We start from the raw sequence: 12,652 nt of genomic DNA on the forward strand, positions 1-12,652 counted from the left end.
AAAGTTATAAACGTTTAAAATATTTCATGCCAACGTAACGCTCTTGGTTTTGAAATTCCAATTTCACTCCTGTATAGAGAAGAAAGACGTACTTCTACGTCAAAAAGTTGAAAGCTTGGTAGGCTACCTAAACGGTTTCGCGCAACCTTCATCGCTGAGATGCCATCTTAGGTGTAGCTGAGCTTGAGCTTGGGCTTGATTTGCCGCCTGTGGTTGCTTGCTACCGTAAATTCGGGTGAAATTGATCACCGTGTCACACGATTCTATTTCTTACTAAATAGTACATCAATATCAAAGTAACCTGTAATGAGCGTTGTTTGTCTAAGCTATTATCAAATTGTGTGTTGTGAAGTTTTTGGTGTCAAAGAATGTTTCTATGAAAAAAATGCAAAAATGCAGATTCATGTTCGGTGCGGAATTGAGACATCCATAAACTTTTAGTAATGAACATTGATTTGAACATGGTGTCAGCCTCAAAGCTTGTGAAGATGCTTGAATTATATCTTCAAAACAATTTTTATCATCAGAATTCTAATCAATTCACTCATTTTGTTAAAACAATTGAATTTCTGTTAGATAGTTTGAAACTCCTTAGGGAATTGCCAACATTTACGCCAACATTTTATGCGATATTATTGAAATTGAATTATTTATTATTTCCATAAATGTTGTATTGTTGAGAATTTGGCAAGCATATTTGAATTCAGGGAGCACACATTAAGTAACTAGAGTTGTTCTCAAAACTAACAATAATTACATTAACAAGTGATCCATTTGACCCCGATATGGGATTCCCCGAGTTTTTATTTTGAAGATAATTTTTAGCACTAAAATTACATTTATTAGAAAATTTTAATATAAGAACTGTTCATATAAGAAAGTGGACACGTATTTTTTAAAGGAAACTGTTTATTTTCGAACAAATTAAGGAAATTAAGGTAATTTCGAGCAAATTCACATAAGTTTGAACATTTATTGAGCATTCCTCGAGAATGCTCTGACTTTTCTCTTGATACCTCCCATCGGGTTCTGTACAACTTTATTTGTAACTTTTCGTTTAGTTACTGACCACATTTTCTTGGAAAAATCGATGGAACTTGCTTCTCTTCCATCCTTCTTAAGATGTCGTTTGATTATTGCCCAATATTTGCTAATGGGGCGAAGTTCTGGGCAATTCGGTGGAATTTGCCATGTTTCAACAAATTCGACTTTTTCCTTCTTGAACATCTCCAAAGTAGCTGAAGCATAGTGAGTCGATGCCATGTCTGGCCAAAACAATACGCCTCCAATCGCGAAACGCAACATACTGTTAGCCATCTACTTATAGGTAGCGCAACTAGTCAGAGTATGAGAGATTTGATTTTTCACGCATCCATCACATGCCGCTGGGGGGAAAATGTTTTATTTTCCTGATATAAGACGGTTAACAGTGAAACAGTTAGGCGGAAAAGGTAGGAATATCCATTTTGAAACCATGAATGGGTTTGACATTGCTTTCGGAAACCATCATCATGACGATAGCAGCACACCTCAGCGGACGAATTGTCGTTTTGGAAGCGAATGAGGCTTGGTATACTTTCGATAGATGGGCAAAAGACTATTTTAATGCATTCAGTTCTGCAATTTTCAACGGTTTAGCAAGCATATTCGGATTCAGGGAGCTCATATTCATTATGTAGAGTCGTTTCAAAAACTAACAATAACCGCACTTACAAGTGATCAATTTCACCCCGAAATGGGATCCCCCGATTTTCTGTTTTAGTGATGATTTTTAGCAATAAAATCACATTTGTTAGAAAATTTTGGCACATAAGTCAAAGAGGGTCACCGTCGTACTTGTTTTTCTGCATTCAGTTGTTTGGAATTTTAAACATTATAGAAAATAGACAAGAAAAAACGTAAAAAATGATCAATTTCACCCGAAATTACGGTACTTATGATCAGCGTACCTGAGATCAGCCATAAGAACTTCAATTTAGCACTTTTCAAATTCTCACACCTTCCTGCTGCCGCCTCTACAATTTTTTATATATTGAGAGAAGAAATTATGAAATATAAATTAATCGAGGGACGTGGCTTTAGCCTGTTTCCAGCTCCAACATTTGATCCCAGTTTTACTCCATCGATTGTTCCTACTTTGTTCTCTATAAATTTAATAGAATTGAAATTTAATTTATTAGAAATTGAAATTTCACATATTAGTGTTAGTTGCAATAGATGTATAATTTACTGTTCACTGCTCTTATCTGCGATACTCTCCTGTAAACTAATTGAATTAAAAAAATTTGGGGTGGGTAATGTCTATTACATTACCGCGGGGTTGACGTAGAACTACGATGATTAATAATTTGATTTGTCAAGTGTATGAATTTGAAAGTGTACTAGTTTTGTGTTGACTCATTTTGGTAGTCCTGAAAAGAACCATTTGTCATTCTGTGGTTCCGAGAACCAGTGTTTGGTGTTCCAGGAATAATGCCAGATGATTGAATTTGTTTGTTTGGTCGTTGCTTCCTTGTGTTGCTTGGTTGGGTGATCGGTTTCTGGCTCCAGCTGTAGTTCGCCATACTCCTCCAGTAGATTAGATGTTTGATAGCTCGGGTGCTTCGATCGTGATAATCGATTGAATCGGTCCAGTGCTTTGGTCTGTAGCAATATCCATTGCATGAGCATTTAGGCTCTGTACATTGATACTCATCAATATGCAGGCTTGGCCGCTATGATCCAGTATTTCACGCAGTTCGTCTCAAAGCGTCACTAATCGATGATTGCCTAAGCGCTGCAGCTCATTCCTCAAGTCAACCCTCTTGGGAGAATTGCTGCCTTTGGCGTGATGGAACTTAAAAAGTAAGAGGTTGTTTCCGAGATACGACCGCCAAAGTGACGTTGGATAACATTAGCATCTTCTATTTCCTGGCTTGAGACCGTCACGAACTTATGAAAGATTTCTGAGAGAACAGCAATTTTCGACCCAACACTAACTTTCGACCGATTTTCGATACGGTTTTGGCCTACTTTGTATGAAAATCCGAAAATTGGCACAGAATTCTTGTAGGTCGAAAATAAGTGCTCTTCTAATCAATTTTCACACTATTTGTTGCATGCCATTGTTGACCTATTATGAACATTTTGTGTTATTATTGGGTTGGTTCGATTAACTCTTCAACCGGTCGATGGAAGAAGAAGCATGAGCGATAACTTTTGCTCAACAAACAAATATTCCGCTTGAAGGTCCACGCATGATCCACTAAGATTGATTGCTTAAGTGGGTTCCGAAGCCTTTCGATACTCGTCGTATCCGTAGCGAACGTGCTGAAATTGCATTGAAGCACAATTTCAAACAACTGCCCTTTTCAGGGCCACAATTGATTAAATAATTTATTTAGTTATCAATTAATGTTTCGGATGATTAGTTTTCAACGGAGATAAATGGCAAACAAAGTTTAACATAGGTTCCCGTCGTTCTGGTCGGGCGGCGGTAGCATTTTCGCAGTCTTTTCTGTGTGCGTATTTCCATTCGATCGACAATGTCTTACCAAATCGAAACGTCAACAAAGCTGTTGCTTATTAGTTTTAGCTCTGTGTTCGACGAGTTGATACTGATCGCTCTAGTATCATTTAGGTAGCGACGGCGACAACGGCATTATGCGATCATCTCTAAATGCGAAACAAACCGGGAGGGATTCTTCATTCAAGTGCCGTTCGCAATTTATCCGACTCATGCACACACTGTCGAGGATCGCCCCGCGCGCGCACAATGGGAAATTTATTTCCCATTTATGGTTGCGTGCAAATGACTGACCAAAATCTGAATCAAACACAACCAATCATCAGTAATGTCGCTCTTCACGGTGGAAAATTCTCACAACTCTTTTAAAATGAAATTGTCGTCCTGAAAAGGACGGTTGGTGGTAGTCACCGTCGATCAAACTGGGTTTTCATTCCATTGTTAGACAGAAACACACCAAAAGATCACCGAAAACGATTAAATTAAAATGCGGTCGGTAATTTTGTGCTTTCTTGTCCATCCTTGTATTCGATGGTTTGCTCACTCCTCCGACGGTAATTATCAAGGTTTCTGGACGCATTCTCCACGAGTTCGATGGGCTAGCTGGATGCCAAGGGCCATGATGAGCGATTACACGGAACCCGCAGCTTTTAACTTGGGAATAAACAGCAGCAGCAGCGACGAACGTGTAAATTTTATTCCGATATGAGTCCTTCTCCGGTTGCTGGTCAACGATTGATTGATGCGCGCGTGAAGTCGAGTTTGGTTGGCTTCGACTGAACACGAGATAATAAAGAGAAGTAAGAAGAAGACCGAAAGGGGCGTTTCCCTTTGAATGACGAAAGTGGCTAAGATATCGCGCAATGATGTCTGTGTCAGGAATACACAAGAAAAATGTGCTTTTCTATGAAAAATAAGACATGCTTCGATATTTCCCAATTTTTCAATAGTTTAGTCATGATAATCAATAGTTTTCATTGTTGGAGTAGATTCGAAAGATTTCCAATCGATTGGTGCAAGAATCTTGAAAATCTATCCGGGCGTTAGTAAGTTATTAACAGTCAAAATCTAACCACTTTTCGTGACGCGAGCGATTTTTCGTTTTTCGAAATTGTACCCCAGTATGTAGCCGTAAGACGTTATCCAACGTCAAAAAAATGGAAGAGTTTGTCAAAAATAGCCCTTGCAGTGAAGTAACCCGCGACAAACCAACATATACCGATTGCTGATCCTGGCTTTTGTCATAGTCGTACACGACCTCGGGGAAAGTTCCACCTTGCGACTTACAGTGCTGTTCTGAATAATAGCAGCGCATGTCGATTTTCATACAAAATGCTCAACTTTGACATGCTGTAGTTTTGTTCCATTTCAAGCAATCGAGTTGAAATTTTCTCCACAGAACTACAAATATGCCCAATTTTGTAAACACACAATTTCAAAATTTTCTAAGCCCCTGCCGGAAAGTGAGATACTAGGTGAAAATGTTCGAAAAAATAGCAGTTTTAAAAATTTGAATTTCGGCTTGACATTATAGTTTAAAATTGTATATCACTTACCATTGGAACAATCTCCTCCTACTTATCAAACCTACACCTAAACCGAAAATGTTTAAAATATTTCTGGAAGAAAAATTTTAAAATGAAAAACTGCTATTTTATCGAAAAATTTCACCTAGTGTCTCACTTTTCGGCAGGGACTCAGAAAAAACTGAAATTTTGTGTTTACAAAATTGATCATATTTGTAGTTCTGTGGAGAAAATTTCAGCTCGATTGCTTGAAAGGGAACAAAACTACTGCATGTCAAAGTTGAGCATTTTGTATGGAAATCGACATGCGCTGCTATTATTCTGAACAGCACTGTATGAACAGTAAAAGCACAGGCACTAACCATCGGGAACTGAATGCTTTTGCATTTGATTATGCCGCACAGTTTGAAAGTAAAATAAAAATTCTCTATACAGGAGTAAAATTGGAGTTTCAAAACCAAGAGCCTTACGTTGGCATGAAATATTTTGAACTCTTATAACTGTTTTCTGGTTCAACGAAATTCCTTGAATGGCACCTCAATTGAAAGACAAGACATCAAAGGGTCATGTCGTTTACTTACTGAATCCCACATACCTGTCCAAATAGTTTAATAACTGTTTTAAAAGAGAACGTTGATTTCAAGCAAATTTATAAATAAATTTATAAATAGGGGTGCTAGAGAAATTTTGACGTCATTTGCTTTCCATTTTCCGCTTGGATCGCATCTCAGCAGGCGACATATCGTCTTGCTCTGACCGGGCGTGCTTCTCAGGCACAGACATCAATAGCGAAGGACCTCTCCGTTTGTCTTGCTTCGCTCAAATCAAACTGTCGAGCGAGCGAGAGAAGATGCCGTCCGAAGCCAAAATCATCACCGCTGCCGCCGCCAAGAAGAAGAAGAAGAAGAAGAATAAGAAGAAGAGGAAGCAGTCCTCAGGAAAATTTGCGGTCGAACTGTGAACACGGTCGGGCGGGCAAGTCATTCTCGCTTTGTGCGTCACCGCTTGTTTGCGTTCACCCAGCCATCGTCATCGCTGCCATCATCAGATTTCGACTTAAGCCCGGTGATACTACCTGTTACTGTTGTGCGTCATCCACGCCACGAATCTTTCGGTTCGTCGTATAAGCAAATAACTTGCTCAAATTTATACATTTGAGTTGAGGATTCCCCGTTTGACCATGACAATCAACTGATAACATCCCGCAGTGTTATTTATCTGTAAGAACATCAAAGCTAACAAAGCCATCGGCCCTTTTCAGGGCCATCAAATTAGTGGAAAAGAGTTAAAAGAGAAATATTTCCGACTTTATATATGACTTCTAATATTCCTAAATCAATTTCACAGCTTCATACAAAATTTCATTTGTCATGAATAATTTATGACTCAACCATTTTGAGACTGTAATCGCGGACGCTGCTGCAGTGCCGTCGGGGTGAGTGCTCAACATTCCACAACAATTGTAAAATAGAGTGGCATTTCCAACAGCGTCTTTGATGTTCCATATTTTGTGGGAACACTTTGATTAGCAAAATTATCACATGTAACAAAATTGCGACATTTTAAGAATGCATTTGAATAGACATTTTCATTGAACAATTGTAATAATTTTGGCACCCATGGATCATAAATTTACCGTCATAATAAAGAAAACTATTGAATATCATGCGTGATTTTAATTTATTGTAAGCTATTAAAATAATGTTGATATTTTTACTGTTCATACGAAAGCGCATGTGAATTTTCCAAGATATGTAAATCCCTAACCAAGACATCAACTTCATGTACCTTATCCTAGATTGGTCAATCAGAAGAAGGCGAAGAATACGAAAGGGAGGAGCATCGTCTGCAATTCAAATTATGTAAAATATGCTATCTTCGACAGATTCGGTTCATTTAAGGGACGAATGTCCTTCGGATTAAAATCCCTCTGTAACAACAACAGGATTCGGTTTATTTCCTTTACACTTTCGAGCTAGTAAGAACTTCTCGTGGTAAACACAGTATAGCTAGTAATATTTCTTAATGTGCTTACCACAAACTTGCTATAATCTCTTAATTCATCTCGTAGCATCATACAATATCTGATTTATCACGAATAATCGACAATACGATAATTTGAGGATGTTTCCGAGGACGCTGCTGCAGTGCCGTCGGGATGCAATAACAGCATAATGCTCATCTTGTACGTCCCTTGCCAAGACATCAATTTCATATAGCCTATTTCTCAGATTAACGCAATAGACAACATGTAGAAAAATCAATTCAGATCAATAGTTGCTCATTACAATTGGTCAAGAAACAATTTATTGATTTTAATGTCGCAATTTTAATACGTTTTCCAATTTCCGTACTCGAGAATTTTGGAAGCGGGGGCCGTGATGCTCTGGATGGATTGTCCTCCATGACTGGTCCTGGCTGGAAATATTCGTGGGGAGAAACTCGACCCTTTGCTGCAGGAATTTCATTAACAACTCTTTGGTAAAGCAGAAATTTTCCGAGGAAAATTCTGATAAAAGTGAACTTTTTCAAAACAACTCTTATTGATTGGAATATTTATCAACAACTCTTTGTTAAGTAAAATCATCCTTAATAACTCTTTGCTCCATCGCCAAACCAAACCATTTCATTGAATTCATCATGTACAAGAATATGAATGGTAAGGAGAGGCAGATGGTGTATATTTCGCTGGCGTTACTTTCCAACAGGTCGCCGGTTGGCGCTGACTACTAATCCGTCCACTGAATGATTTTCAGTTGTTGCTTTCGCTTCGTTGCTCTCTGGTTCCGTTCGCTACTCGCACACTGCTGTGGCTTTCACGCGCTCTTCTTTGCTGCTCCGCTGCTTGATCCGTTCGTTATGCCGTTCGATTTGTGAATGAGCTGGGAGCAGAACAACCAGTGGTTTTATTTGCTCGAGCTCCATTCACCGATGGCGAGTGGTGGGGTTCTCGCTTGGTTGTTTCGTCACTCCGTTCGCTACTCGCACGCGAATGGTTATTGCTTTCGCGCTATTTTCGTTGATGGTGTAATTCTTCGCTGAGAAAAAAAAACTGCAACTTTTTTGATTTTTCATGCAAATTGACCGACTTTGATAAACTATATCTCAGTTATTTATGGACCGATTTGAATGAAATTTTCATAAAATATCAGACATAACTTAAATTTTAACATATGTTTTTGAGTGATTTTTCCAATCACACGTTGAAAAGCAGTTACGGTTTGACGATTTTTTATGATTGACATAACTAAACATATTGAAGGAATAGCTTCATGGTATCTTCAGCAAAGTTGTAGATTTTGACGAGATGAATAAGTTTGCTGAAGACAGTTTTCGTGTAAGGCTATCTTAAGATAAAAAGTTTTGAATTTTTCGTCGAAAATTACAGTTTAGTCAAACCGTTATTACTTATAAACTTGTGATTGGAAAAATTATTCAAAAATATATGTTAAAATTCAAGTTACATCTGATGTTCTGTGAAAGTTTCATTCGAAAATATTTCCATAAATAACTGAGATCTAACTTACCAAAGTTGGTCATTTTGTATGGAAAATCGAAAAAGTTTCAAATGCATGCGAATAAGTTGGGGCCTTCCTTAGCCGAGTGGTTAGTGTCCGCGGCTACAAAGCAAAGCCATGCTGAAGGTGTCTTGGTTCGATTCCGGTCGGTCCAGGATCTTTTCTTGATGGAAATTTTCTTGACTTCCCTTGGCATAGAGTATAATCGTGCCTGTCACACGATATACGAATGCAAAAATGGAAACTTTGGCAAAGAAAGCTCTCAGTTAATAACTGTGGAAGTGTCATAAGAACACTAAGCTGAGAAGCAGGCTCTGTCCCAGTGAGGACGTTATGCCAAGAAGAAGAAGATGTGAATAAGTTCTCTGTTTATTCGACAAACCAGCTAAATATTTCATGGGTGCACAACAGCAACAGGGTAGCGGATCACAGGGATTTAGTTGAAATCTGGAAACGTAGCTCAATTTTGAAATCTTGAGCGATTTCACAAACCAGATTCTGGATTAACAGCTCAGCAGGCTTCTAGCAGCGAGGTACTTCTCGCTAAGCAAGTTCGGAGGAGCTCTTACCAGCTCGAAAGCGGAAATGGAATGAAACTGAATCCAACGAAGGCAGCATGTTTTATAACCTTGGAATAGCAGATGATGCTCCTCCCTTTTGTGCTCTTCGCTTTCTGATCGACCAATCTGGGAAATGGGTATGTGCCAATAATGTGTTGGGCTTGGAATTACTTGAAAATTGCGGCGAATACTAATACGTGAGAAATTGGTCGAACATGAATTGTTGGAATGATTGGCATTCCCTAAATATTCAATACGAGCTATTGATAATTAATAGTTTTCTTTATTATGACGGTAAATTTCTGATCCATGGGTGCCAAAATTATTACAATTGTTCAATGAGAATGTCTTATCAAAAGCATTCTAAATATGTCGCAATTTTGTCACATGGGATAATTTTCCTAATCAAAGTGTTCCCATAAAATATGGAACATAAAAGGCGCTGTTGGAAAAGCCACTCTATTTTGCAATCGTTGTGAAATGTTGAGCACTCATCCCGACGGCACTGCAGCAGCGTCCGCGAGTACAATCTCAAATGGTTGAGTCATAAATTATTCGTGACAAATGAAATTTTGTATGAAGCCGTGAAATTGATTTAGGAATATCAGAAGTTATAAATAAAATCGGAAATATTTCTCTTTTAACTCTTTTCCACAAATTTGATGGCTCTGAAAAGAACTGATGGCTTTGTTAGTTTCGATGTTGTTACGGATAACTAACACTGCTCGGACCAGCAAAACTCAGGGGGCTTCTGGTATTTGCTCCTAACGGGATTGCTTCTTGACCACCAATGATGATTTCATCACGAGTCGAAATTTTGAAGCGCGGGTCAACAGCTTCTCGGACGATGAAATTTGCGGCGGCGATGACGATGGCTGGGTGAACGCAAACAAGCGGTGAACCACAAAGCGAGAATGACTCGCCCGACCGTGTTCACAGTTCGACCGCAATTTCTCCTGTGGACTGCTTCCTCTTCTTCTAGGCGGCGGCAACGGTGATGGCTTTAGCTTCGGACGGCATCTTCTCTCGCTCGCTCGACAGTTTGATTTGAGCGAAGCAAGACAAACGGGGGCGTCCTTCGCTATCGATGTCTGTGCCTGAAAAGCACGTCCGGTCAGAGCAAGCCGATTTGTCGCCTGCTGAGATGCGAGCCAATCGGAGAGTGAAAAGCAAATGACGTCAAATTTTCTCTAGCCACCCCTATTTATAGATTTGCTTGAAATCAACGTTCTCTTTTAAAACAGTTATTTAACTATTTGGACAGGTATGTGGGATTCAGTAAGTAAACGACATGAAGCTTTGATGTCTTGGCTTTCGATTGAGGTGCTAATCAAGAAATTTCGTTAAGCCAGCGCAAAGTTATAAACGTTTAAAATATTTCATGCCAACGTAACGCTCTTGGTTTTGAAATTCCAATTTCACTCCTGTATAGAGAAGAAAGACGTACTTCTACGTCAAAACGAATATTGTTGAATCACTTTTACTTCCCGCTGCTTTTGATATATGTTTTCGTTTGAAAAATCTCATCTATTGCTTGAGCCATGTGAACTTCCACTCCAGATTCCATTGGAAAAATCTTATGTACAACCTCTTTTATCTCTTCTTCCCACATTTATAGAATAAATGATCATTGAACCTAATAAAATCCGCTATCAAACAACAAAATTCCATTTCGTTTAATTGATGATTTTTAAATTCAGAATTAATCTAGTTAATTTGAAGCACAATAGCTGTTATAAAAGATCCTGCTGGTATTTTTTTGCAATTGATGTCAACATTAAATAAATCCATGATTGTTAAGTTATAATTGTAAAAGAAAAAGAAAACTTATAATTTTTATTTGCTTACATCTAGTCTTACTTTAATTTATCAGTGTCTTGGAATGCATTCCAGTCATCAGTCGACTTACCTTAATTTAAAATAATTAATACCTTTAACTTATTTTTCTCTTATCGCTCCAGTCTTATTCTGTCACGTAGGTAAACCAATTCAGTTGAACAACTCTGAGTTTCAATTCACTTTTCTTTTCCGCTTTTCTCTTCACCCCTCTTGTTTCTTCTACACCACCAAATCGCTTTATATATCATCGATGTCATCCTAATCGTCATCATCACTACAGCAGCCTATACTACTACTAATCCAATAGTAACTTCACTCCAGTTTCTATACATATATTTACCTCTCACTTCGTCTCTCCTGCACGCGCATAAGGTTTATTGCTCGCTAGCTCCGTTCATGCATTCGTATATCTAAACCTCCAGTTCGCAGTCACGCAATGAACCCGTATTACCTCTCCCAAGCGACACCACACAACCATACAACAATAATCCCAAAATCTTGTTTTTTTTCTGACCTCCACTGCCGTTATACGCATAATTGTCCCATGTTCCAAAATATACAATCTAGAAAAACGCGTTTAAAGATTTTAACACATTTAGGCCTCGTATTGTCCAGGTGTGTGGTAAATTGAATTAAAATCTTTACAACAGTATAAAGAATAGCGTGTTCATTAGAGTCAAGAGTTTTTATTACGGGAATAAAGTAAATTTGGCCACGAAATTCAAAGTGGGACTGTTATGCCTAGAAATACGGGGGTTTTGCTGAATTTCTACGCATAACAGTCCCACTGATGGTAGTGACCAATTATGTGCTAAGCATACTGCCGTTCTCACGCATAGATTGTACCGAAGGTAGAGGAAGACTTTGTTAAGGCACCTAATGACGGCTCAAGTGACATGTGCCAAACGGAGCCACGTGTGGGGAAGTGAAAAAAAAAAGATTTTACAGTTTGGGATGGAAAGCAAAATTTTCTGTATGTGTGAGACAATGTATGAGTTAGTGAAAGAAAGAGTGGATGAGTGAGTTAGAAAGTTTATAAGATGTTATAAATTCATATATCGACTCTTCCAGCTGCAGGCTTGCCATGAACTCATCTGTGAATTCAAGGTTATTCTGCGAAGTAAATATTTAACTCAAAATTCACGACACAAATCTTCACACGATTTGACATTTCTCTGGACTTGCTTTGCAAAATCTTGATATTTGATATATCGCAAATGAAGCTTTAGAACCACCAATATATTTGCCACTTGTAGCGAAGAACCAATTATCCGGAATAACCCAGTTTGTGGCCAGGTCACCCAAAACCTCTTAAACTATTCTTCTTTTGATTTGACTTTGACTTCGTCTTGACTTCATCAAGTTTGATATGACGCAAGATAGGTCTCAGAACCGCCAATATAATGGCCACCTTCCCTGGAGAACAGGGTATCCAAAACAACCTGGCATGTTATCAAGTTATCCAAGAACCTTTGAATTACCATTATTTAGCCTTGATTTGGGAATTTATGTAGTTTGATGTTGCCAGCTAGGTTTCAGAACCGATGGTTTAGAGGCCATATCCCCCAGGGAACTGGGAATTCGGAACAATCCTACATGTGGTCAAGTCATTCAAATACATTTGAACCACCTTTAGACTTGATTTGCAAATTCATGAAAATTGATATGTCGCAAGCCAGGTTTCAGATTCGCCAATATAATATG

The sequence above is a fragment of the Aedes aegypti genome, chromosome 2, assembly GCF_002204515.2.
Source record: "Aedes aegypti strain LVP_AGWG chromosome 2, AaegL5.0 Primary Assembly, whole genome shotgun sequence".
NCBI lineage: Eukaryota > Metazoa > Arthropoda > Insecta > Diptera > Culicidae > Aedes > Aedes aegypti.